Raw genomic sequence first — 23,795 nt, forward strand, 5'->3', positions numbered from 1 at the left:
CTGAATAAATGGTCTACACTAGTGAGATATCTGTCCCATTCACTTGAGCTCCGGAAAGCCCCCTGGAACCCAGCAGGCACTCAGTAACCTGTGCTGCACAGATGACTCTAGAATATTCAGTGTACATAGGTGGACATGGACTGTGAGGGCTCATACCCTAGCTGTGGACAGGCAGAAGGAGAAACACCTCGAATGAGTTGTTGACCCTGGTACCCAAGAAGTCTGGCATGATGGGTATGAAGAAGGGTGACCCCCAGAGCAAGCAGAAGGTGGGGACCAGTAGTCAGACTTCCAAGAGTCATTCTAAACATGAGGTCTGCCACTGTATTTGTTTCCCTTTACACAGCTGCTTTCTAGAAAAAATAAGGAAGTAAAATTAAGTTTTTCTTGTTAACTATCAAAAGGGGTGGTTTCAACAACATTTTTCTGTTGTAGGATCACAGGGCAAGAACCCAAACAATGCAGTGACACCCACAACAAAGGTCACCATGGAAATGGCTCACCTCCCGTCCAGAAAGCCATGACTTCACCTCCAGTTCTCCAAACCCACTCCAGGCAGTTACTGAAGATCCTTTGAGCAAAGGAAGACCAGCAGCTGCCCAAAGGCAGGAAATGTGGCGATTTTTCTAATTTGAACTTCCTCCAGGAACGTGTGTGTTCTGAACTGCAGGGTAAAAGCTCCCCAGCCCTGACCAACCCACATTCTTTGGCAACCACCTCCAGAGCCCAGAGAAAATGTACATCTCATGCAGAGCTGGTGGTGGGGGTCCTAGTTGAAGTGCTAACTCATTGGGACCCTCCAAATGGGTCAGATTGAGAAGAGCCCTGGAACCGGAAAGGAACGCACTCCCAGGGGGGAGGGTGTGCCAGACACCAGACTCCACCTCATCATCAAGTCAAAGTGACAAAGTTATGACAGCAGGCTGGAGTCCACCATGGCCCAGGTACCAGTGACAGCTGGGAGAGCCTGGAAAATAATCCTGCCAACCATCCCCCCTGGGACTGGAGGATACCAGTGAGCCTTATTCTGTTGTAAAGACCCAGGGAAGGTGAGGGACAGATGGAGAGCTAGTATTTTGCCTAAGACTTAGAAAGATCTTTCTAGAGTTCAGTAAGAAAACTACACTAAAACCATGCAGATGATCTTCCTGATGGAAAATACCACAATAATACGCCTGAGATTGTGGGTGACAGGAGCACTCATATTAAAAACCAATCAGAAACCATATCACCCCCAACAGTGTCCCAAGGCACAGTGTGGAATGCAATGTGGAGAAACCACTGTGGGCAGGAGATCTGCACAGGATGCAGTTCCCACTGGCGGTCTGCATACTGCCTGGTCATCAGGTACAAAGCCCTTCCCTGCAAGAAGGGCCGTAAACACCCACTGCTCTTCAGGAACAGAAGGGACAGGCCCATGAGGGCACTGCACGCCACAGAAAACCCCACAGTGAAGGGGTGTGAAGCTCAGCTGCACAACACACAGGTGAGTCTAAGAACAGGTTGCTGAGCCAAACGGAGCCTTGCATTGCACAGCAAATGACTACAAGCAGAAACTGGCCACCCCTCAGAGTCCACAGCTCGGGACTCCCGGTTGGCTTAGCTGGCTGAAGAGACCCTCTTCCTCTGGGTTTCAGTGGGGACTGAGTTCAAGGCTCGGCAGGGAGGGTTCAGCTTCCCAGATCATCTGATTGGCAAGGGACAACAGCTATTGGCTTCTTTGCTGTCTCATGGTGTGAGGTCAACCTCACCTCCAACCACAGGGCAGTTTGTGAACAGTCAGCAAGTTACCAAGCTTTTATCAGCTAATCTCGAACTCCATATGTAACCTAGGATGACCTTGAATTTACCCTATTTAGATGGCCTGAGTGCTGGGTTACAGCATGCTCCACGATGCCCAGTTTATAAGGTGCGGGAGATGGAATCCAGGACTTCCTGCGTGCTAGGCAAGCATTCTACAAGCTGAGTCACATCCCCAGCCCCGAATATCATCATTCCAATGAAGTCTATTAATTAGATACAGGTTGTAGACCAGCCCGAGAATGAAAGGGATTGATTACAACCACAGAGAGAGACCGTATGGGCCCATCTTATATAAGGCGGTGAAAATAAACCACACTGCTCAAGACAGAACCCTGTGTGGCACAACTATAAACACATGAGGGGAGGACAAGCACAAAACCAGGGACAGGGACAGCTTTAATGGGGACCGTCCAACTGTTTGGCTTGGCAGTGGCTGCATGCATCCAGATAATTCTTTGTTGTGATTCTCCAAGGATCCCAAAGTTTAGGGGTCACCTGTCTTGGTCCCCTGCTGCCCATGGATGTGGCAGCAGCACACTGTGGGTCTCAGAAAATGTCACCCACTCCTGCTATATACCCCTGACTGCTGTCTCACAAAAAGAAACTCTACCCATGACAGCTCTAGCTCATGGTGCTATGGTGCTAGAGGTAAAATCCTTTTTACCCTCCTTGCTAAACCTCAGCCAGAAACCCCTGGTTCTAACCCAGGGTGAGGCTGTCTTTCCAGGTAGGATTCAGGGGCTCAGAGTCACGCCAGCTCTTACCCTTCTATTAAACAGAGACCATGTTTGTAAAACTTGGCTTTTCTTCAACAGGGCTCCCCTCCAGGGCTTTGACGCACCCTACTGTTGGGGTGTCTGTGCCTCTCTGGGCAACTGAAAATACCAGTTGATGGCTGGAGGCTGGGAGTTGCCTAGAGCCACATCCTGTTTGGACAAGTGTGGCGTCAATTACACCAGAGCTGCCCTTTCAAAGCAGGCTCTTGAGGGCAGACTCAGCCTCAAGGGAGGAGGAGCCTAACCAGGCAGGCTTACCAGCCTGGCCAGTGCAAGGACACACAGGACCTGGTCCCTGCAGTGAGGGCACTCATACCTGCCCCTCACACCCAGCACCACCACATCCTAGCTGAGCCAACAACCAAACAAACAAGCGCATGAAGTCTTCCTCCAGCGCACACACAAATTCTGAGGGAGAGCTGCTGTGTGCAGCAGGAATACTAAGTGCATACTCTGTGACCACAGCCCAGGGAAGTAAGACCCTTGCAAGTTCCCACCATGAACACCCGGGCCTCCTCTAGAAGTGTTCCGCAAACCCCAGGCTCTTCCTGGAAAGCACACCAGGTACTTGAAGGTGCTGTGTCTAACTGACGGGGACTCAAATGTGCCCTTCAGTGGGCTCATAGGGCAGAGTGTTGGTTTGAGGAGCAAAGCGTGACGGGACACTGAGGGAAGTCCAGGGGGGTGAATGTGGGGCTGCCAGGGCCACTGGAGGCAGCCAATCCAGGAGAGTAGCTGGCCAGCTTAGGTCACTAGAAGGCAGTTCCTAGGGCTCTAACCTGGGAAAGATGATGGACCAGTGGCTAAGGAGCTGGGGCTGCACATCAGCTGCCCAGTGCTCCTAAGATGTATCCCTAAGGACCACTAGGCCTAGCTGTGGTCATGCCCTCTTTGTGTGGCTTTCTAACCTCACAGCTCCCATATCTCTGGCGTACACTGAAGGGTCACAGGAAGGCCTTTAGGCATCTGCCTGCTGACCACTAACTATACCATCCTCAGAAGCCCAGATCAGGTGGCTCATCACCCTGATTGGTTCCAATGGGTCACTGGTATTCACTCAGTGCAAGAATGCCAGTTAGTGTGAACATAGCAGCCACGTGCTGCCACACCTGCCCTGCCTGACAAGCTTCCGGTGCTAAGGTCAGAACAGACCCTGAACTGCCCAGCATCCGGAGTCCAGTCCCACCCCTCCTTCCCTGCAGAACCTTGTACAAGCCACAGAGTTGCCCATCAACTTTGAAAAGGGCAAAAACTTTCTCCACCTCAAGAGGCTAATGTGGGGGCTGAAGAGACGGCTCAGCAGTTAAGAGCACTGGCTGCTCTTGCAGAGGACCCACGTTCGATTCCCAGTACTCACATGGTGGCCAACAACTATCTGTAACTCCAGTTCCAGGAGACCCGACACTCTTCTGACCTCCACAGACATTGCATGCAAGGATGCACTTACATACATGCAAGCAAAACACTCATACACATAAAAATTTTAAAAAAAATTTAAAGAAGCTAATGTGGATGGGGGGCAGGGGGTTAGTCAGAACTATGTAATGTGCTGGATAGCTTTAGTGTCAACTTGACACACCTGAGTTGATGGAGCCTCAATTGGGGAATTTCCTTCATTGGACTGGCCTGTGGCCATGTCCATGGGGCACCTTCTCGATTGTTGAGTGATGTGGGAGGGCCCAGCCCACTGTGGGTAGTACCATCCCTGGGCAGGTGGGCCTATGTAGCTTAAGAAAGCAGGCTGAGCAGGGGCCAGGAGAGCAAGCCAGTAAGCAGTGTTCCTCCATGGCCTGTGCTCCACCTCCTGCCTCCAAGTTCCTGCCCTGAGTTCCTACCTTGGGCTCCTTGATGAACTGTGACCTGGGCTATGTAAGCTAAATAAACCCTTTCCTCCCCAGGTTGGTAGTGGTCTGAGTATTTTGATGTGGGGAGCCGCCTGCCGTCCCTGCAGACGCCATTACAAGATGGCGCTCACATCCGGTTCATGCTGAGCAGTAAATAAGTCAGTACGCATGCCCGAAGTAATTTTCCACCTTCTAGTCTCTGCCTACCTCGTGGCGTGATATGGGCTGATGAGTTTGCGACCAATCAAGAGTTGCCACGTCCAAGACGGGCTTACTAACCTATATAAGGGCTGGGTTTCCGACATTCGGGGTCTTCGCCCTGTAAGCTTATGCTCTCCCTCTCAAGATGCATTAAAGCTTTTCTGCAGAAGGATCCTGAGTGTGCCGCGTCGTTCTTGCTGGCGAGACGATAGCGCGGGACATTTTATCACAGCAATGAAGAAACAAACCAGAATACATACATGCAAGCAAAACACTCATACACGTAAAAAATAAAAAAAAATTAAAAGAAGCTAATGTGCATGGGGGCAGAGGGTTAGTCAGAACTATGTAAGGTTTACGGCTGGTGCTGTACAACTGCTTGTAGTTGTTCCCCAACCTGGGCCTGCTGGGAAACTTCATTAACAGTATCACTAGGCAACTCCTGGGCAGGTAAGATGTTAGAAGGGCTGACCTGGAGGATCTAGCACCTGAGCACAGCCTCTGCTGGAGCTGGTCCTGTAAGAAAACCCTCTTCCTAAGACTATGAACCTAAGTGTGTGCATGTGAGTGTATGTGCACTGTGCATGCTTATGTCTGAGCTGGGCTCACTCCGTACACTGATCAACCCCATCTGATGCAGCAGGTGCCTCAATGTGACTGAATATCATCTGTGCAGTTTACTCGGCCAATTTTGGAGGAGAGATAATTTTGCCATGTTCTTCCATCCACCCACCCCTAAGTCACTACCAGGATTAGTAGAGGACCTGGACAGGTTTCCAACACACCTGCCAAATTATTCTAAGGCCCGGTGCCCTGGGCTCTGGGCTTCAGAGCAGTTTATTAATGAATCCTTTGTCCCCACACTTTCTCAAGTTCACGCTGCAAAAATATAATCCATGCTTTGCTTAGAAGGTGATGTTGGAAGAGTTGTTCACCTCTAAATGTCTGGGCCAGAAAAGAACAAAGAATCCGCTGATGGGAAGAGACGGTATGAGACCTCACGAGAGGCTGAGGCTGGCTGAGTATGGCTTTGTGGAGGACACTGGGGTCCCCCATCACTCCCCCTCACATCCTTTTGTCTCTTCCAGGGTCCCACGCGGGTCACCACACCTTGCTGTCAGGCTTCTCAGGCTCGTCTTGACGACGGCATTTCCCCAGACGTTGCCTAGTCCTGAGGGTCGGCCAGGTGTTTTATAAGTCACCTGCACTATTCCAACGGGCTTAGGGTCATCGGCAAGATGACCGTGGAGGGGAAGTGCCACATTCACCACAGCAGACTGTCGCTGGGGTCTACCATGGGCACCGGTCCAACCTCTCTCAACGAGCTTCTCCAAAGTCCCAGACCAGGCTGGGTCTTCCCGCCTCAATTAAGGAAACCAAGACAGACATGGTCACAGGCCAATAAGATTTAGATGACCCTCGCTGAGACTCTCAAGTGATTCTAGATGGTGTAGCATTGACAATTAAAACTAATCATTACACGGGGTTAATCACTCCTGGATAGATGGTGTTACCTGACAGTGGTCCTTCAAGTCTTCAACTGTCTTTCTTAGGGGGTCACCAGGTGAAAACTGGGACCCCCACCACTAAAAGACCCAGCCACCCACAGACCACGTCAGGCCCTGGACTCTCCTGCAGGGCTCTGGGCTGTGGAGCTGGGGCTCAGGACTCACAGGCCAGCTTCTCTGGGGTCATGACTGTGCTAAGGACAAAACCAAAGACGAGAAGTCAAGAAAGGTGCACTCACTCTCTCATGCAGGGGCCAGAAGACACAAGGCGAGAGCCTGCAGATGGTGGACCCAGGACAGACTACCTGTGTGTGCAAACTACTTAGTGTCTCCATTTCTCTACATGCTCAGTGAAGATATTTGGTGGCTGTCTTGCAGCCAAAGTTCAGAATTAGAAGAGTCTGCGGGCAGTTAGGGAAACCCAAAAACAATGGGCTCCAGGCACGGGAGACAAGGGAGTTCTTGCTTAGGTGCAGCCAACTCTGGGTTCACACCCTGCTGCTGTGACCTCAGGAAGAACTGAACTGCACTGGGTTTGGCACCTCCTCTCGCAGAGGGGGGACAGCAGAAGCTAGATGCTGCCACTGAGGTCGTAGAGGCAGGGAACTGATTCCTCTTCAGAGTAACCATCCAACCCACAGTAACACTTGCCTCCCGAGGAGCTCTCCCACACAGTGATCTTCCGGAATGTTACATTCCCAACTGATTCAGAAACTCACACATCTGCCTGTTAGATTGTGGAACTCTCAAGGCTGCTGCTCCCAGGCCAGGCCACAGCTGGCTCGGAGGGCCAGGACCAAGGCACGTGCCGGGCACACTCTACCCGGCCTGTAGTCCGGGTGCCTTGATACTATCCCCATTACAAATCCCCATATGTCAGGAACCAAGCGGTGAAACTGGAACCTTAACACCCAGTGTGAGATGCGAACCTGACTCAGATTCCTCCCTCCTCCCACCAGGGAGCAGTTGGAGGGTGGGGGGCTTGGAGGATAAAGGACTGGGTGCTTGCCCACGTGAAGAAAGCTTGCCATAAGCCCAGACTGAGCACCATCTAAGAGACACTAAAATGCAGCAACAAAGAACAGAATCCCCTGATGTCTCTGAAGCACAGAGCCCCATATGACTGTACCAGTCCATCTCTAAACAGGAGTTAAACATTTCCTGGGCTTTCAAGTGTATCCCACACAACCAAGGTGGGATCCAGAATGTGTTTCATCCCAGGTCTGTGTCTACAGAATCATCCCTCCCTCCCGTGCCTCCCAAGCCATCACTTTAAGGGGCAGCAAACAAAGGTTGGATTCACGTTCATGACAAATTTCTAAATGATGGCAACTGTGCACTGGGGAGAAACTGCTGAGCTCCAAAGTCCCAGGTGACCTGGGAAAGCACTGGGGAATGTGTTCCCTGTTTGCACCTTGGTCGGTCCCTAGAACCCAGGCTGGAGAAAGGAGGGCAGGGTGGCCACTTTCCAGCTGAAGGAGCCGTGAAAAGCTGTCTAATAAAGCGTGTGTGTGTGTGTGTGTGTGTGTGTGTGTGTGTGTGTGTTTGTACATGCGTGTGGCGGGAGGGGGTAGCACATCTCCCTTCCCCTTAGGGCTCAGGTCATGATTCTGCCTCTGTGAAAGCAGCTGGGCAAAGCTATGTGGTGCACCCCACCCCGCTAAGACACTGACCCATGTCCACCACAGTGAAGACAGGGAAGTGTGGGGGTGGGGCACATTGGGGCCTGTGTTGTCTCCACTGCTTTTCTGAGGCAGCACGTGTGGTCTGGCACACAGTGCAGCTCTGTGGCTCCCCTTGCTCCTTGGGCTGAGAATCGACAAGAGCTCTAAAACAACCGTAGAAACAGATTCCCCCTCCTAGAGCTAATAAACAAAACAGAAGATGCCATACAGTCCCAGACAAGAGTGTCACCCAGACATAGAAGCAACGCCTGTGGACAGACAAGAAAGGGCCTCAACCAGCAGACTCAGTCCTGGGAATGAGGGGATGGTGGTTACTTTCAATGTGTCTGTAATACTGATAATATAAAAGGTTACAAGGCATGCAGTGTTCCCGTGACAAAGATTTCAGCACACTGAATTCTGAAATGGCACCGCTCAGGACACACAGCACCATTTGAGGGGTTATGTTGGTCATTTTCAGTTTCAGCTGAGCATAGTCACCAGAGATGCTGTGAAGACTGAAAGACCAACTAATTCTCTAGGGGGAGGTGTGAGCAGTTATTTTCAGCCCTCCCAGGTGACTCCCTGGCTTGGAGAAAAGGAACGTCAGGCAAAGTCTGAGACAGGCAAAAGTCCCTTAAATTCAAGATGTCGCCCAGGCTATGTGGCCCTGCCAGTTGGGCCTAAAGTTGAACCATACTCATAATGAAGGGGAGGGGCTGGGCCTGCGTAGTGGGACAGCTGAGGAGGAAGACTCCCCACCCCACCACCTCACAGAAGGAAATCAGGGTAGCAACTAGGAACCAGGGCAGCATCTAGGGGCCAGCCCAGAGGCCAAAGGCTGGAGAGCCAGCTGCGGGCTCCTCATGCCGTCTAAGAAAGCTGGGCTCATTCGGTGACACCAGGCAGTCCTTGACCACCTGCAGGCCAGGGGGAGGCCACCTTCAGAGTCAAACTCTTGGTTCTTAGACAAGGCAACGGACCCGTGCTCAATGCAGGGCACTGAGTGTGTCTGCGGAGCTAATTCACTGAGTCAGCAGGATCGGCTGGGGGCTGAAGCCTCTCGCTAATTCAGGGTGTGAATTAGTGGTTCATTCAGGACTATAGGGTCCCAGGAAACTGTCAACTCATGCTAACACACAACCTTCAAGTTTCAGCAAAGAGCTCTGCGCCACTCACAGATCAAGATTAATGAAATACACCAAGTCAAAATCACACACCAAACACCACAAACTATCTAATTAGGTATCAGAAACAAGAGAAAAAAAACCAAAAAACCAAGACTGGCAAACACCCTCAGGGCCGCTGGGAAGGGGAGACAGGAAGGTAACCCGTAGCTGAGGTAAGAGTCAGTGTGTCCCTTATTGTCACTTTGACTCAACCCAGTGACTCCAGGAAAGAGGAAAGAAAGGCAATTGAGTAATTGTCAAGACTGGCCTGTGGCCATGTCTGCAAGAGATTGTCCTGATTGACGATGGGTGTGGGAGGACCCAGCCCTCGGTGATACCATCCCATGCAAGGGGGCTTCGGCTATATAAGAAAGCTTTCCGAGCATGAGCCAGAAACAGCCTTCTCCCATGGTTTCTGCTTCGAGATCTTGCTGGAGCTCCTGCCCTGCCCTCCCTCAGTGATGGGCTGTGACAGAAGTGTGAGCCAAAGAAACCTTTCCCTTCCCCAGGTTGCTTCTGGCCATGGTGTTTACCACTGCTCATGGTAACAGCTCTGCAGACTGGAGCCAGGGCAGCTGGTCTACCTTCCAGGTCACAGAGGGAGGAAGCAATCGGCAAGGTGTGAGATTAAGTAGAATGGATCACAGCCAGAAGTGCTACACACCAGAGGGTTTTCATGTTGCAGAGATCATAAGGCAACAAAACATCCAATGATCATGCTAAAGACACATCAGGAAAACAGTACTTGATCCTGAGAAAAACCCAAGACACCCTCTGTCGATCCCGGGCCCTCCTGACAACAGTGCCCAGCACACCCAATGGAGCACAGCACTGACTCAAGTGATCCGCCAAGTTCCACGTCCCAGAGAAAACACAACTGCTTTGCAAGTACCCAAGAACACACACAAACCCCGCAAACCCCAAATACCCCCTATGCACAGACTTCAAAGAAGAAAGATCTACAACATTCTATCATCCATCACTATTGGGTTAGAAGGACACTCATTCTAGAGCATTCCATTAGCCATCACTATCATCACTCAGTTGACTTTTGTGTCTTGTCTGGTAGACCACAGCGCAGATGGTCCTGGGTCTTTACTTCTTCAGTCAAGGACGGAGGTGGGGAGAGGGGGAACCAGGTGGGCTTCTGCACAGATGGCAGGAGGCCCAGGGGGTGGGGAGCTTCTTGCTGGCTCATCAGAAAAGCAGCACACTCTGAGGACATGCTGAGGTCAGAGACGCCTCTCTAGCACCTAACAGGCAAGGTGGTTTGAGGACCCTGGGCAGATCACCTCCACAGAGCCCCAGGCTCTGATGGAGCTGAGGAGGCAATGGGGAAATGAAGCCGGTGTCACATGTCATACAGAAGGACAAAGCATCAGGACTTGGGACAAGGTGGCTACAGTGAGTGTCTCCATCAACAGGGGAGAGAGAACGGAAGAAGCCTGTGGAAGGATGGAAAAGGGACAGTAGGAACTTCAAAGCAAGAGGGCAGGTGATGGACATGGCGCAGGAGAACTCTCCTTCACCATGAGAACAAGGTCAGAGCTGCTGTCCTAAGTTCCCAGTTACAGACAGTCAAGAAGAGGAAGTACAGTACAGAAGACAGTGACCGCAGCAGGGAGATGGCCAGGGGGGCCGAGAGCAAGCTGGCCTGGGCCAGGCAGGGGGTGGGGTGTGGGGTCAACAAAGCCCAGCATCAGGGTAAGGATGTGGAAGCAGGATGCAGGCCCTTCTACCACATCCACACCCCTCAGCATCAGTCTCTCCTGCAAGCCTTGGCCCCTGCTATCCAACTACACTATGGCCCTCAAACCTCCCACATTTTCACATCTCACTTGAGACCCCAGGTTCCTGTCTCCCACAGAACAGCCCCACAGTGCTCCTTGGACTGGGTCCTGCACTGCCCTGTTCACCCTGGAATCCGGAGGGCTGGCACCCAATGCGGGCAGAAGGAAGACAGCCTGGATGCCAGTGCTGGCTCCCGCAGTTCTCGGCAGTGCCAGGTCCTTTAAAGGTGACTTATTTCCCTACCTGTTGTTCCACAGACTCAGCAGGAGTCCCTCACCTGAGCCAGAGAAAGGGAGAGCTAGATAAAATGCTGAAGACACATGTCGCAAATGCTAGGTGCCCCGTCCATCACTACAGTGTCCTGGAGTGATAGACATGCGTCTAGCATGAACATCCAAGGACCAGGAAGGAGGGGATACACAACCTTGGCCTCTCAGCACAGTGGGACCGTGGCTTTTAATACATTATCAAGCATAAAGCTAGCTTAATGAAGTAATGTTTTGGATTCTCTGCCAGACAGGCAATGTCCACACTGGTTTGGATAAGTTCTGTGGTCTAGGACTTCACTTCTGAAGTTTCTGAGGACCATGGCAATCCAAAGGAACACACTGGAATCACACAGTAGTCAAGGCCTGGGGATCCTCAGAAGTGATGTGAGAGGGAGCTAGGTAGAGGGAACTAAGCAAGAGACGTTAGGTTAGCCATGTGTTGCCTGGGCATTTTTAGACATCATGCCCTGGGTCCCCAAATCTTCCTGGGGCTTCAGTTGCATTCTCAATAAACTGGGGTCAGGACCACTTAGCCCTGTGAGCATCCCTGGGGACCCTGGGGACTGAGGAGGTCAAGAAGCTTGCTGCATGACTGCCAGGCAGGGCTCGGCAAACACCAGCCACCAGTTCCAACTCTTTGCTCCAATTTTAAGGCACATTTTGCTTTGTTTCCTTGAATACACAGGGAGGAGTGGCCCAACCCTCTCCATGTCAAAGCTCACACCAAGCTGATTTTTGCGTGTTCTTTTCCTGGCAGTATTTGCAAGCTCTGTGGAATCACTTCTTTGCAGCTCCCAGCAGCACCATCTGAAGCCAAAAGACAACCACAAACAAGCTGACGCGTACCGAGTCACAGGCGCCCAAGATGGTCCCATAATGCCCAACTGCCCATCATCTGCGAAGCAGTCAATTGGTATTTTGCTCTGACTGTGTCAGTCACCTGTTATCAGTCTCCCAGCACAGCTTTCACCGTAAGAATAATCACAGCAAAAAATCACTGCTGTGTTCCCATTGTCCAGCTCAGAATAACCCCTTCTCCCTAAGATAACAATCAGACCCACAACTTAGCAAGCAGCCAATTCCAGATGATTAAAAAAAAAATTATGACATCATTTTCCAGCTTCTGTGGTGTTCTCTGGACCCTGAAAATGTGACAGCTTAATCCTGGGTCTGCTGAGGACCACAGCTTCTTCCTGGAACAAGCTTTGTACATTTCCCAGAGACAGTCCAGAGTAGCTGAAATTGTGTGTGTTAAATAGACATTTCTCTGGTGGTCAGTAGGCAACAAGTTCACAGTTCTTGTGAGCGCAGGAGATAGTCTTCATAGGTGTTAGGTGTTATCTGCCTGCCTGCCTGCCCGGTAAGCTTCAAAGACTGACACATGAAGCCCGTACAAGTTTACATGCAGGCTGAGCAGTTGTTCTGACCAGGAGGGGCAGCCAGGTTCCCAGGTGACTAGGGCTGCATTTACCAGGGAGAGGCAGATGACACTGGACCCCTCACTGGGTGCTAAGAGACTGACTCAAAATCTCCGCTTCTTCATCCATACTTTCTTCTTTCTAAAACTGATGTGGCTTTTTAATATCCCAACTGTTGGCTTAGTTTCCAAAGAGTCAGTTTGGATAATAAAACTTTGAAGAACTGTATGGAGAGGCCCTTCATCAGAGGATAATTTCATGAAAAGCTCACAACAGGCCTAGAGGGAAAAGCACCACCTGTGGCATGCTGCGAGGTTGTGGGCAGAGAGTCCACAAGGACTGTGTGAGGGTCCCGGGTCAGAGGTGTGCTGCCTCACAGCCTTGCCAGGTCCCCTCCCTGGCCGTGTCATCCCTGGGCTGATCACCCCATGAGCAGCTCACCCCCCAGCCTTTCACATCACATTTCCACATCTAATCAACATTCCCAGGGACCTCAGATAAAGCTCTGGGCTGACAGACACCCACAAAGACCTATCCAACCAGCTTCCTGCTCTGGTGCCCTCCCAGGCACGTTGGACCACTGTCATCACTGCGCTCCTCTTGCCACTTGGATTTACCAAACTACCCAGCCTGGAATCCAGACTTCCCACTAGCTCGCCAGCCCTACCACACCCACCCTGGCCTACTCAGTCCTTCCTGTTGTGAAGCTTCTTTGGGAAGCCTTTCCTGCATCCCTCCCCTCTTCAACCTGTGAGTGCTACCCTCCTCCCTCCCATACTTCAACACTCTCCTGGGCAGGGCAGACACCCCCAGGGCAGTGCTGTCTGCGGGTACCACCAGCTCCTCTGCCCTGTCAGGCAGTGAAAGAGTTAAGACTAAGCCAGGCAGTTGGCCCCAAAACCAGTGGAAGGAGCACCTGGCACTCAGAGCCAAGCAGCAGGGGCAGCGAGCCCTAAGCATTCTGGACTGCTGGCCAGCCAGCCAGTCCCTGACCCTTGCTAGGGTTTTATAAGGCCCCCAAGGTGCTGCCTCATGTTACCAACAGGTAAATGAGTCACGCAAACAGTCAGTGCCAAAACCAAGCTGAGGAGATAGGCCAAAAAAATATTCCACCCATAAATTAGCTCTCTCTTGCCAGATTGAAGAAGTCCTGTGACACTAGACCTAGAACCGCAGTCTGAAAACAGAACTGTGGCCTGACCATCAGCAGCTGGTACTAGGAGGAACTTTCTCTCAATGAACTTGGAGGTCTGGAAGGTCAAGTCCCTACCATTTATTCCCTGTGCTAAATCATCCTACAGCCTCTCGTCACAGCTGATCAAGCAGCACAGCCATAAATCCCTCTAGACATCACCGTGTGACCAGAGGAGGTCAGGGCCACGGCTTTCAAAGATGAACATGTGGAAGTCACTGCTCATCCTTCCCCCATGCAGAGGCCCCCAGGAATCCCAGCAGAAGGAAGCCCTCACAAGAATGCACCTTGCATCCGGGCTACAGAATCAGACCCCCCACCCCCCCCGGGGGGGTGCTGTGAGAGAAGCTGCTCCTACCAAAGTCAAAAATTGTCCCCAGTGTCACCACCTGCTGAGGGTCTTTGAAGCACCACAGTTAAAGTCACCTATTTGGGGCAAAATAAAAGACTTATCCAGGGGCTAGAGGGATGGCTCAGCGGTTAAGAGCACTGACTGCTCTTACAGAGGACCTGGGTTTGATTCCCAGCACCCACATGGTGGCTACGAATCGTACTTGACTCCAGTTCCAGGGGAATCCAAAGCCCTCTTCTAACCTCCGTGGCATCGCACAACACGGGTGCACTTACATACATGCAGGCAATACACTCGTACACATAAAATAAATAAATAAATAAATAAATAAAGACTTATCCAAGGAGAACTGTACATTGAAAGATGTATATGTATTTACCAAAGATGTTCACTGAGGTGCAGCTTACAACCAGAATTGTGTGTTCATAGGACTTGTTAAATAAACATGGTAAACCCTTGCACGTGCCAGTCCATGTTCACTGACAAAATGTTGACAAGGTTTTTAATAAATGGTTTAATAAATGGTTTTTAAAAAGCACGGTCTTCACTGAAGACGTACAGTACTTGTTGAGAGTTACTATGTGCCAGGCGCAGGATGCCATCCTCCGTGTCAGCAACTCACACAAAAGCATGAATGGTTGACTTCTGCTCCTTTAACATTTTCTGTTTCCAAATGAACACATAATTATTTGAGTAAACACAAATTTAACGTGGAAGCAGATTTTTGTTTATGTTAGAAAAGATGAAAAAAAAATCATAAGCATCTCTTCTATAAAGTGCTCACAGTGGACACGAGATGCTTCCCAACGCTGATCCCAGGACATCAAACCTAAGGGCTCCTGCCAGGCCATGCACAGAACCTCCCAAAACTACCTCCCGGGTCTAAACATGCTGCCAGGGAGAGCACTCCAACCCAGGTCTGGGGCCTGGAGCACAGCCTGTGCTCCTCATCCTCGTCCCCTCCTCTCTTCTTCCTGTCCCTCCTCCCAGGACCTTAAGTAACTAGGCAAGGTAAACATGCTTGCTCTTTGAAGGCCATATGGGGGACATCCAGAGATCCAAACCCCAGCACTCTGTTTGGTTCTGACGATGAGATGCCCCTGACAGTCACCTCCCTAGCCAGGACCACCCTCTGACCAGATCACTTCCAATAAACTCCAGGGGCTGGAGCGATGGCTCAGTGGTTAAGACCACTGGCTGTTCTTGCAGAAAACCAGGGTTCAAATCCCAGTACCTACATGGTGGCTAACAACTGCTTGAACTCCAGTTCCACGGGATCTGAAGCCCTCTTCTGGCATCCTCAGGCACTGCATGACACAGGTGCACTTAACATACATGCAGGCATAACAATCATACACATAAAATGAAAATAAACCAAAAAAAAAAAAAAAAACAATAAACCCTAGCACAAGAGGCCCCAAGTCAGAACAAATTCTAAATCCATCTCGGACGAGGTGGGAGCACTACAAGATCTCAAACAAAACTCACAACTGCAGGTTAGCACTGCGGTCACTTTACAGACTCAAAATCCAGATGGAAACCTTGCAGGTATGTGCTGTTGGGAAGCCCAGGTTCTTTTGCTCGGTGACACCCCTTTCCCCAAAGACGAAACAAGTTCAACAAAAGGCCTGAGAGCCCCCCGAGGAAAGGAACTTCTTAAATTCCAGCCTGGCAACATCTCCCTCTGCTACCCTTGGCCAAAATGGTCTGGTGCAGACGCAGTGTATTAGAGAATATGATAACAACAGGCACTTAGTTCCCAGCCAGGTCCTTCCTGGACTGACTATGGTTTATGCAAACTAGCCTGTTTCATATTTGACTGACCACAAAGAAACAGCTACTTACAGACATGTCGCAACGCCTGCCACAGGGAAAAGCCCAATAGACTCAAGAAGAATCTGAAACCACAGGAAAACTCCTATGTTAAAACACAGTTATTTCAAGTGGGTGCTGTGTGTGTCCCCAAACAGTGACATATCCTTCCCCCCATCCGAACATTCATGAAATCACAAGTGTTCTGATAAGAGCATAAAGAAAACAAGGCATGCAGGTGTAATCAGTGGCAACCCAGTGCTTGTGGCTGGCCAGGATGGATCCCGAATCACCCACAGTCCTGCTTGCACCATACCTGGAACGGCCCCTGGTGCAGTGCCGGGCAACCTCTGCACACCACCAGGTACTGGGCAACCTCTGCACACCACCAGCTACTGGGCAACCTCTGCACACCACCAGCTACTGGGCAACCTCCGCACACCATCAGGTACTGGGCTGCACAAGGGCATCGCCCAGCCAGAACTCCACATGATTTTTTTATACACATTACATTGGCACCAATGAATTCTTCTCCACTAGATCTTCACAAAGTGCATTGAGATTTTTCCACTTATGTACGGTCCACATCCAGCTACTGGGCAACCTCTGCACACCACCAGCTACTGGGCAACCTCCGCACACCATCAGGTACTGGGCTGCACAAGGGCATCGCCCAGCCAGAACTCCACATGATTTTTTTATACACATTACATTGGCACCAATGAATTCTTCTCCACTAGATCTTCACAAAGTGCATTGAGATTTTTCCACTTATGTACGGTCCACATAAAAACACTCGATGCCATTGTCTATCAGTACCACAATTCTCAAACTGAATTTAAAATGCTTAAATGCACATGGATTTTTAGGGCATTCCATTTACTGCTTTGTATCCTAAAGCTTTTAAAAATTCAAGTCCTTTTACAAAGAGCAACAACATAAAATGGGTAAACAAAGGCAGGCAAACTCTGCCTGGATTAAAAATTAAACTGCATAGAGCTCTGGGATGACTACTTGTCAGCATTTGTCGGTAAGCTGATTATTATTCATAAACCAGGGTACTTAAAGCCAGAAATTACTCTGGTCATATATTGCAAGTTTTAAACTGTCAAAAGGCCTAAGAAGAGAAGATTAGACTTGTCACTGTACAGTTGGATGAAATCACTGATGTGTTTTCACTTGACCTGTGGTGCCCCTTTCCTCTGACCCCTGCCAGCTCTTGCCTTCATCCAGTATGCTGTGGCTGAAGGCCCACGCACGGATGCACAGATAATAAAGTGTGAGAGGGGCTGAGAAGCAGCCCCGTTGGTCAAGGACCTGAGTTAGATCCCCAGGATGCGGCAAACCTAAAAGCAGAGTGTGGTGGTGTACACTTGTAAACCCAGTGCTGTGAGGCAGAAGGAGGCAGATCCCTGGGCTCCCTGGTGAGTGGTGGCGCAGGCCTTTCTTTTGTTCCATAATCCCAACACTTGTGAGGCGGAGGCAGGCGGATCTCTGTGAGTTCAAGGTCAGCCTGGTCTACATGGATCCCCACCCTCACCCCAAAGATGCAAGGAAACTGTACAGAGACAGACTCTGCCCAGGGAGGCGTAGGCAGGCCTGGAAGACAGAGGTACCTCATGAGCCCTGTCCTGAGAACAAATGAGTCCTCCCAGCTGCATAAAGGCTGCAGGTGCACAAGGTAGTCGGGTTCCTGCAGAAGTTCCACAGCTGGTCCTGGGAGTCTCTCTTACTCCTTCACTGGGACCTTAGTCCCATTGCTGACCAAGCTAGGTCAGCTCCCAGGCCCTCGGGCCCAACCCTGCCTCCCGTCTGTCTGCTCACCTTCAAGTGATGACGCTGCTTCTCTTGTTACTAACAACGTCCTCCCGCTTTCTTAGAAGTTTCCGCACTATCTCAATAGCAAGGCTCCTGCAGGCCTACCCCAGAGGCCCCGGCTTACTGTTTGCCTGGGGCTTAGTCCCATTCCTCCTACCCTGTCACCTCCCTGGCTTTGGAGACACACACAGCACCTGCTCCCCAGCTGCCTCTACCCAGCACACCCTCGGCCTCTCTTCTCCCCTCCACCAGGACCCAAGAGGCAGGAGCTCCAGCTCTCCACTGTCTCCAAAGCAGAGCCCAGGCCTGTTCTCTCCAGTGTCTTTCCCTCCCCTGCCCATGACAATTCTGAACCCTGATGAGTCCTTAAATTCAGCACCCAGGGGCTTCAACTGCCTCTTCCCGACCAGACTTGCTCACCATAACTTGCTGAGGTTGAAAGATGCCCCCACAGACACAGCATACTTACTGCCTCTAAACAAAGTTCTCACATTTTAAAATAATTTTGCTGCTAATCACGATGGAAAAAAATCTAAGCCGCTTATGTGTATGCAAAGTTTAAGACCCCTGAGGCCCTGACTTTCTCCCTCGTTCACCTGTATGGTCGGGCCTCCCGCCTCTGCTTTAACACACCAGGTCAGCTCACTGCACACACCCAAGGACCAAATCCACCCAGCCATGCCTTCCTCCAGACCAGCCCAAGCAACCAAGGAAGACCAACTACCACCTCAAGTTGAAAAGGCCAAGGAAGTAAGACAACCACTGGCTTCTGGGAAGACCTGCCTCTGCCTGCCTCTCCACACACACAGTGCTTCTCCACAAACACACACAGTGCCTCTCAGCAGGATCCTTCTACACTAGGGAAACTCTCCACACAACCCCACCTCAAATTCAGGTCAGCCAAGCCCAGACCCAAGCTGCTGGTCCCATCCTCTTCTCAAATAAATCTCTCACTATATCAGGGGTGTTTAAGCCAGGGTTCATGTGAGTATCACCTGGGAACTTTTAAAAGCTATAGATAGAGTACATTAAGGTGTGGTGGTACTTGCCTTAATCCCAGCACGTGGGAAGCAGAGGCAGGCAGATGGAGGGCCAGTTTGGTCTATAGGCCAGGGGCTACAGGGAGACCCTGTCTCCAAAAGAGAGAGAGAGAGAGAGAAAGAGAAAGAGAGAGAGAGAGAGAGAGAGAGAGAGAGAGAGAGAGAGAGAGAGAGAGAGAGAGAGAGAGCGCTATAGTTAGGCTGGGGAGATAACTCAGTAGAAGTACCAGGACCCGAGTTTGATCCCCAGAACCCACATATGGGTGTGGTAACCCATGCTTGTATCACACACTGGGGAGGCAGGGATAGGACCCCTGGGCTTCCTGACCAGTCAGCCTCACCTACCTGCTACTTGGTGAGTTCCAGGACAGTAAGAGACCCTGTCTCACAAAGCAAAGAGGACAGCTTCTTAGGAAGGACAGTGAGGCTGACCTCCATGTGTGCCCACACACACACCCCTAGACATGTACCCACATAAGCATGCACTCCCCCGCCACCACCCACACACACAAAATGAAAAGCTACAGACATGGAGGTCCACACCAGGGAGATTCCTACTTGACATAGTGACTGCGGGTAGAGAGCACATTTTTAAGCTGCCTGGTGATTTTCTGAAGCTCTCTTCCTGGTCAAATTAGGTTGCACAGCGACCCCCGCCAAAAGCCTTTCAGAAACTGCTCCCAGGCAGACTATGTCCAAGCACAGCTAGGCAACTACTTCATCTTACTTGGGGCTGGTGAGGGTGCTCAGTACATGCAAGGCGAGCTCACACCAGCTTCCACCAGCTTCCACACGGGGTTAAAAGTGTAAGAATGTTGCCAGCCCTTGCTGATGGCTTAAATCAGCCTCGGTGGGAATGTTTACACCACAGAAATTGGCAGATGGTGCCATTCAGGCTTTTTGTTTTTCTCCCCCAGAGCAGGTTCCCAGCACACACCTGGTTCCTGGCCTCCTACAGTGGAGGCTGGATAAACATATCTGCAGACTTGAGCCACCCCTGGATCCTCGGAATGGCCGGGGGTGGGGGTGGGGGGGTGTTACACAGACAGGACAACAGAGATGACAAACGGGACTGGATAGGAATTTGGAGTCATAAAATCCTCCCAAAGAAAGGATTCTTTTCAATCTGTTCTAACAGAGTTCTCAGAGACAAGCCTCCATTCAGCAGATAAGGTAATCTCATTAGTGTGTCATTTATCTGAAGGGAAAGGGGAAGGTGGAACCCTTATCTTACATCTACTTAACAGCCTTCATATAATCTCGTTCCTGTGACCTCATTGGGCCAGAACACCCTCTCTCCACAGCACAAAGGCGGGCTTCAGGCTAGACTCTGTCAGAGTTCTCCAAACTTCAGAACCAGATCCTCCAGATGCATGATGTTCCACCCCACAGACAGGGCAAGGGCACCTCTGCAGGTGCGAAAGGCTGCAGGCACGAAAGGTGCATGCTGGCTGCCTTCCATGAGGCCGAGGTGTTATCGCCTTCTAGTTTATAACTGTACCAGGGCAGTAGCACCCAGCTATTTCCATGCCTGAATTTTAACACTCCCAAAATGCCCGACTGAGCATTTCGTTTCTTTCAGGGTGATAGAGATTTCTGGAATGTACAGATCCAGGTTCAAATCCCAGCTCAGGCATGCATCAGACTACTGAAGGTTAGCTACCTAAATTCTGGAAGCTTTCCTACAGACAACAGTCTATCTGTGAAGATTTAAAATAAAAAGGGTACAAGGGGCTGTTGCCACTGGAGTCCTCTGGGAGTCATGCCTGCGTCTCTTGAGTGACATCAGAGACTCAGTGTACCATTTAGGTCCCTGGGAGCCACAGCAGCTTCCTGCCAGTTAAAGGTTGCAGTGCACCAGGCAGGTGGGCAAGAGACTTGATGTTTTCCTCAGGTTGGCACCTTTCCCTCCTTATAAACCTGCCCTTGCCACCTTTGTTTCTTTCTGCCTTCTAGAAGCTCACAGTTGACACCCTTCACCCAGGAGCGGGGAGCAGGGCTGTGACTGGGGTATGCCTGGGGCCCACTGAGTAGCGGGCCAAGGCTTCTTGGAGGATACTGTATAAGGAACTGCATTGTTCCCCTGATATCCTGGGGGCCTGGTGAATTGTTTTCCTGTCACCTCTCCTAAGCAGGGCAACTGTAGGCTTTCTGTTGTGTAAGTCGCTGGGTAGCCAGGGCCCAGGAAGACTGTCCTGGAGGCTGTGTGGAGATGGGGTGGTCCAGGGCAGTGGTAGTCAGGGCACTCGGGTGGAGCCTGGCTATCTGCTGGTTATCCTTATTGCTGGCTGTCAGGTTGTGGCCTTGGGACAAAGAAATCTTGGTGCCTATCTCTGGGACCGTGGGAAATGTCCCAGGGGCCTGATTCCCAGTCTCCGGGGAGAGAGAGAGAGAAAAAAAAAAAGGTAACACAACCCAACACAGGTGTCCAACCCAAAAATAACAAAGCAAAGTGAAGCGCACAAGGCTTGACTAGGGCTCTGCACTTAATACTTCCAGCAGGGAGTTGAGGAACTGTGCCCAGAGCCAGGGATAAGGATGACAGGCTAGGAACATGGTGGCTCTGGCCTCCTTTGGGTCAAGGGCTCAATGAGGGATACCGATGGCTCCTCACCAGAAGGTACACATACCTCCTACATGGGTTTCAGGGTGCCAGGGGCTTTTAAAATGGATGGGATCAGAGGATTCAAACCCAGAAGTGGGGGCAGGGGCAAACCCCATCTCAGTATCAGACTAGAAACCAACATTAGAATAAAAAGTCTATTCAAACAGCCCAGAGAGAAATAATTCCAGCCTGCAGCCGGATTAGCAAACAGCAAAGGAGAAATTCCAGGAAGACTCCCCCTTCCTCCCTCCACCTAGAAAATTACCAGCACAACTTCTATTAACAATGGATCTGGCGAAGGACACTTATCAACAACTTATCTGGCCAGCTTTCTAGACCCTTCCAAGCCCCTGCCTGAGCACACACCTGCAGCCAGACCCAGGCCACATCCAAGTGCTGATGGGAAAAACAATTTAAAATGAAACTATCAAAGGGTGACCAGTGACATAAAGAGAATCGCCACCCTGCATCTTGGCGGGGAGACAGGGTTAGGACAAAAGGCAGCCTGTGCCTCACCTCTCCATCTGGATCCCTATTAATTGTTCTTTAAGAACATTAAAGCATGGTGCCAGGGCCTGGGGACAACAGGAAAGAAAGGAGAGTCCACAGAGGCCTCACTGGCTTTTCTGGCCAGTCTGGGAGCCCGGTCATTGTTCCTTCTGTAAACACGTGAGCTGTAAAACAAATCGCAAGAAGCCAGGCTGTTCCCTTCATGCGTCCTCCAAGAACCAACTGTTCCCTCTTGGATGGTGGCCTGGGCAGACATTTTACACCAGGAATCAATGCCCCCAGACTGAGGACACCCACCCAGGTCCAGAAGGTGCTTGAGAACACATCTACTTCCAAGCTCCCTCTTTTGAAGGACTTAGCCTGTGTCAACAGGGGAACTAGGAGTGTACCCTGGGGTCCATGGGGACCTGCCTAGATCCTGCTTCCTGGGTAGGAAGGCGGGAGGCGGCCTGTTTTACTTGATGACATTATAGGAAAGCTAAATGCTCCCCAGCAGCAAATGAAATTCAGCTGCTGTCCATCTAAGGATGTCACAATGCTCTGCAAACCACCCATTAATTTTTATGGTGGCCTAAGAAGCAGATTGAAGATCATTACCGTCCTTTTTACAAGGCAAGGCACCAAAACCACAGGCACCGGGTCTCTCCCTCTCTCCACTGGGCCCACGATCTCACCGGAACACCAGCTGGAGACTTCATGACCGGCAGAAGCAGCCTATGTAGGGAGCTAGGCCAAAAAAAAAACCCCGCAAACTTTGAACCCCAGAGATTATCAGAAAGGTGGGGAGGGGAAGATTGCATAAAATGGGTTTTCTCACGATTAAATTTGCAAGGGTGTGACCCCCACAAATGTAAACGCTCGGGCTGGTAAAAGCTGTGGGATCGGCGGGGTGGCTCTGTTGTGTTGTTTATTTCCACGTTTTCTGCTCAGAGCACGTATTGCTTTTGTAATCGGAGCAAAAGTTATGCGAACTTTATTACTGCTAATAAATCACAGAGCACCAATCTGCTACACTAACAAGGGAGGAATAAGCACGGAACTCCTTTCCAAATCTCATTGATTCACGAGGCTCCACAACCTCCACACGCCGAGCGCCCAGCCAGCTCTTCACCGCTCCCCCGGCGCGACATCTGCACCCCCGGGAAGTCTGCACCCCCGGGCCCCCCGGTGTACAGCGAAGTCCGCCCAGCCTGCACGCTGCACAGCCAGACCCGGCTGGGACCCTGGAGGACGCTCATCCGCAGCGCCCGACGGCTTCCCGGTACACCCCACTCGCAGAACGACGCTCCCGGGTCCCAGCCAGTCCCACCCGCGCGCCACCGGCGCTGTCACCTCCCGGCTGCTCGGTCACTCGATCGCCGAGAAGGAAACCCGAGTTTTCAGTCGCATCCTCCAGGAGGGCTCTCCGAAGAAGTTGAAATGTGCATTGTCACCAAGTTTAGCCAGGAGCCGCGCGCCCTCCCTCGTCCCCAGGACCGCGCGGGGTGGGGGGCGCCCCGAAGCCTTCCCAGGCTCCCCACGCTCGCGCGCCCCCAGGCCCAATAACCCCAGCGCGTCCCCGATCCCGGGAGCGGCGGGAGCCCAGAGGCCGCTCCGGGGGGGACAGTGGCCAGGGCGCGCAGGGCCAGCGGGCGCACGCGGGGCTCGGAGATGCCCGGGGCCGGCCGCGACCGAGCGCCCCGGAGCGCGGGGACCAGGGATGCTGCTGCCCGGAAACCGGCCCGCCGGGCGCGCGGTAAACGGTCGCCGCCCGCCGAGGGGATGGGGCGCCGCCCGCCAGCCCCTAGGCGCCCGCGCCTACCTGGCTCGCATGGCGCCCCGAGGGTTCCTGCGGCTTCTCTCGTCCTCCGGGACTCACCCGGCCGGGGGCTCGGCTCCGGGAACCTCCGCTGCGACGAGGCGGTGGAGACCGGAGAGTGCCCGGAGCGCTCGGCCCCCGCCCCCGGGCGGAGAGGTGGTCCGGACCGGGGCGGGGCTCAGGCGGCGGGCGGGGCCGGGCGCTGGCGGCTGGCGCTAGGCAGCG

At 51.8% G+C, this 23,795-nt stretch overlaps 1 protein-coding gene across 3 annotated transcripts in view; it reads right to left on the reverse strand.

Annotated features, from left to right (window-relative positions):
* Positions 1-23,789, reverse strand: part of Sh3bp4 (SH3 domain binding protein 4) — an 81,014-nt gene extending 57,225 nt beyond the window's left edge. For all 3 annotated transcript variants that reach the window (XM_008835127.3, XM_017798680.2, XM_029564537.1), the window contains exon 1: positions 23,574-23,789. The gene's annotated coding sequence lies outside the window, so the exon portion shown is untranslated. The remainder of the gene's footprint in view (positions 1-23,573) is intronic.
* Between the last annotated feature and the right edge of the window lie 6 nt (positions 23,790-23,795).

The sequence above is a fragment of the Nannospalax galili genome, unplaced genomic scaffold (genome assembly GCF_000622305.1).
Source record: "Nannospalax galili isolate Female #2095 unplaced genomic scaffold, S.galili_v1.0 scaffold1777, whole genome shotgun sequence".
NCBI classification, from domain to species: domain Eukaryota; kingdom Metazoa; phylum Chordata; class Mammalia; order Rodentia; family Spalacidae; genus Nannospalax; species Nannospalax galili.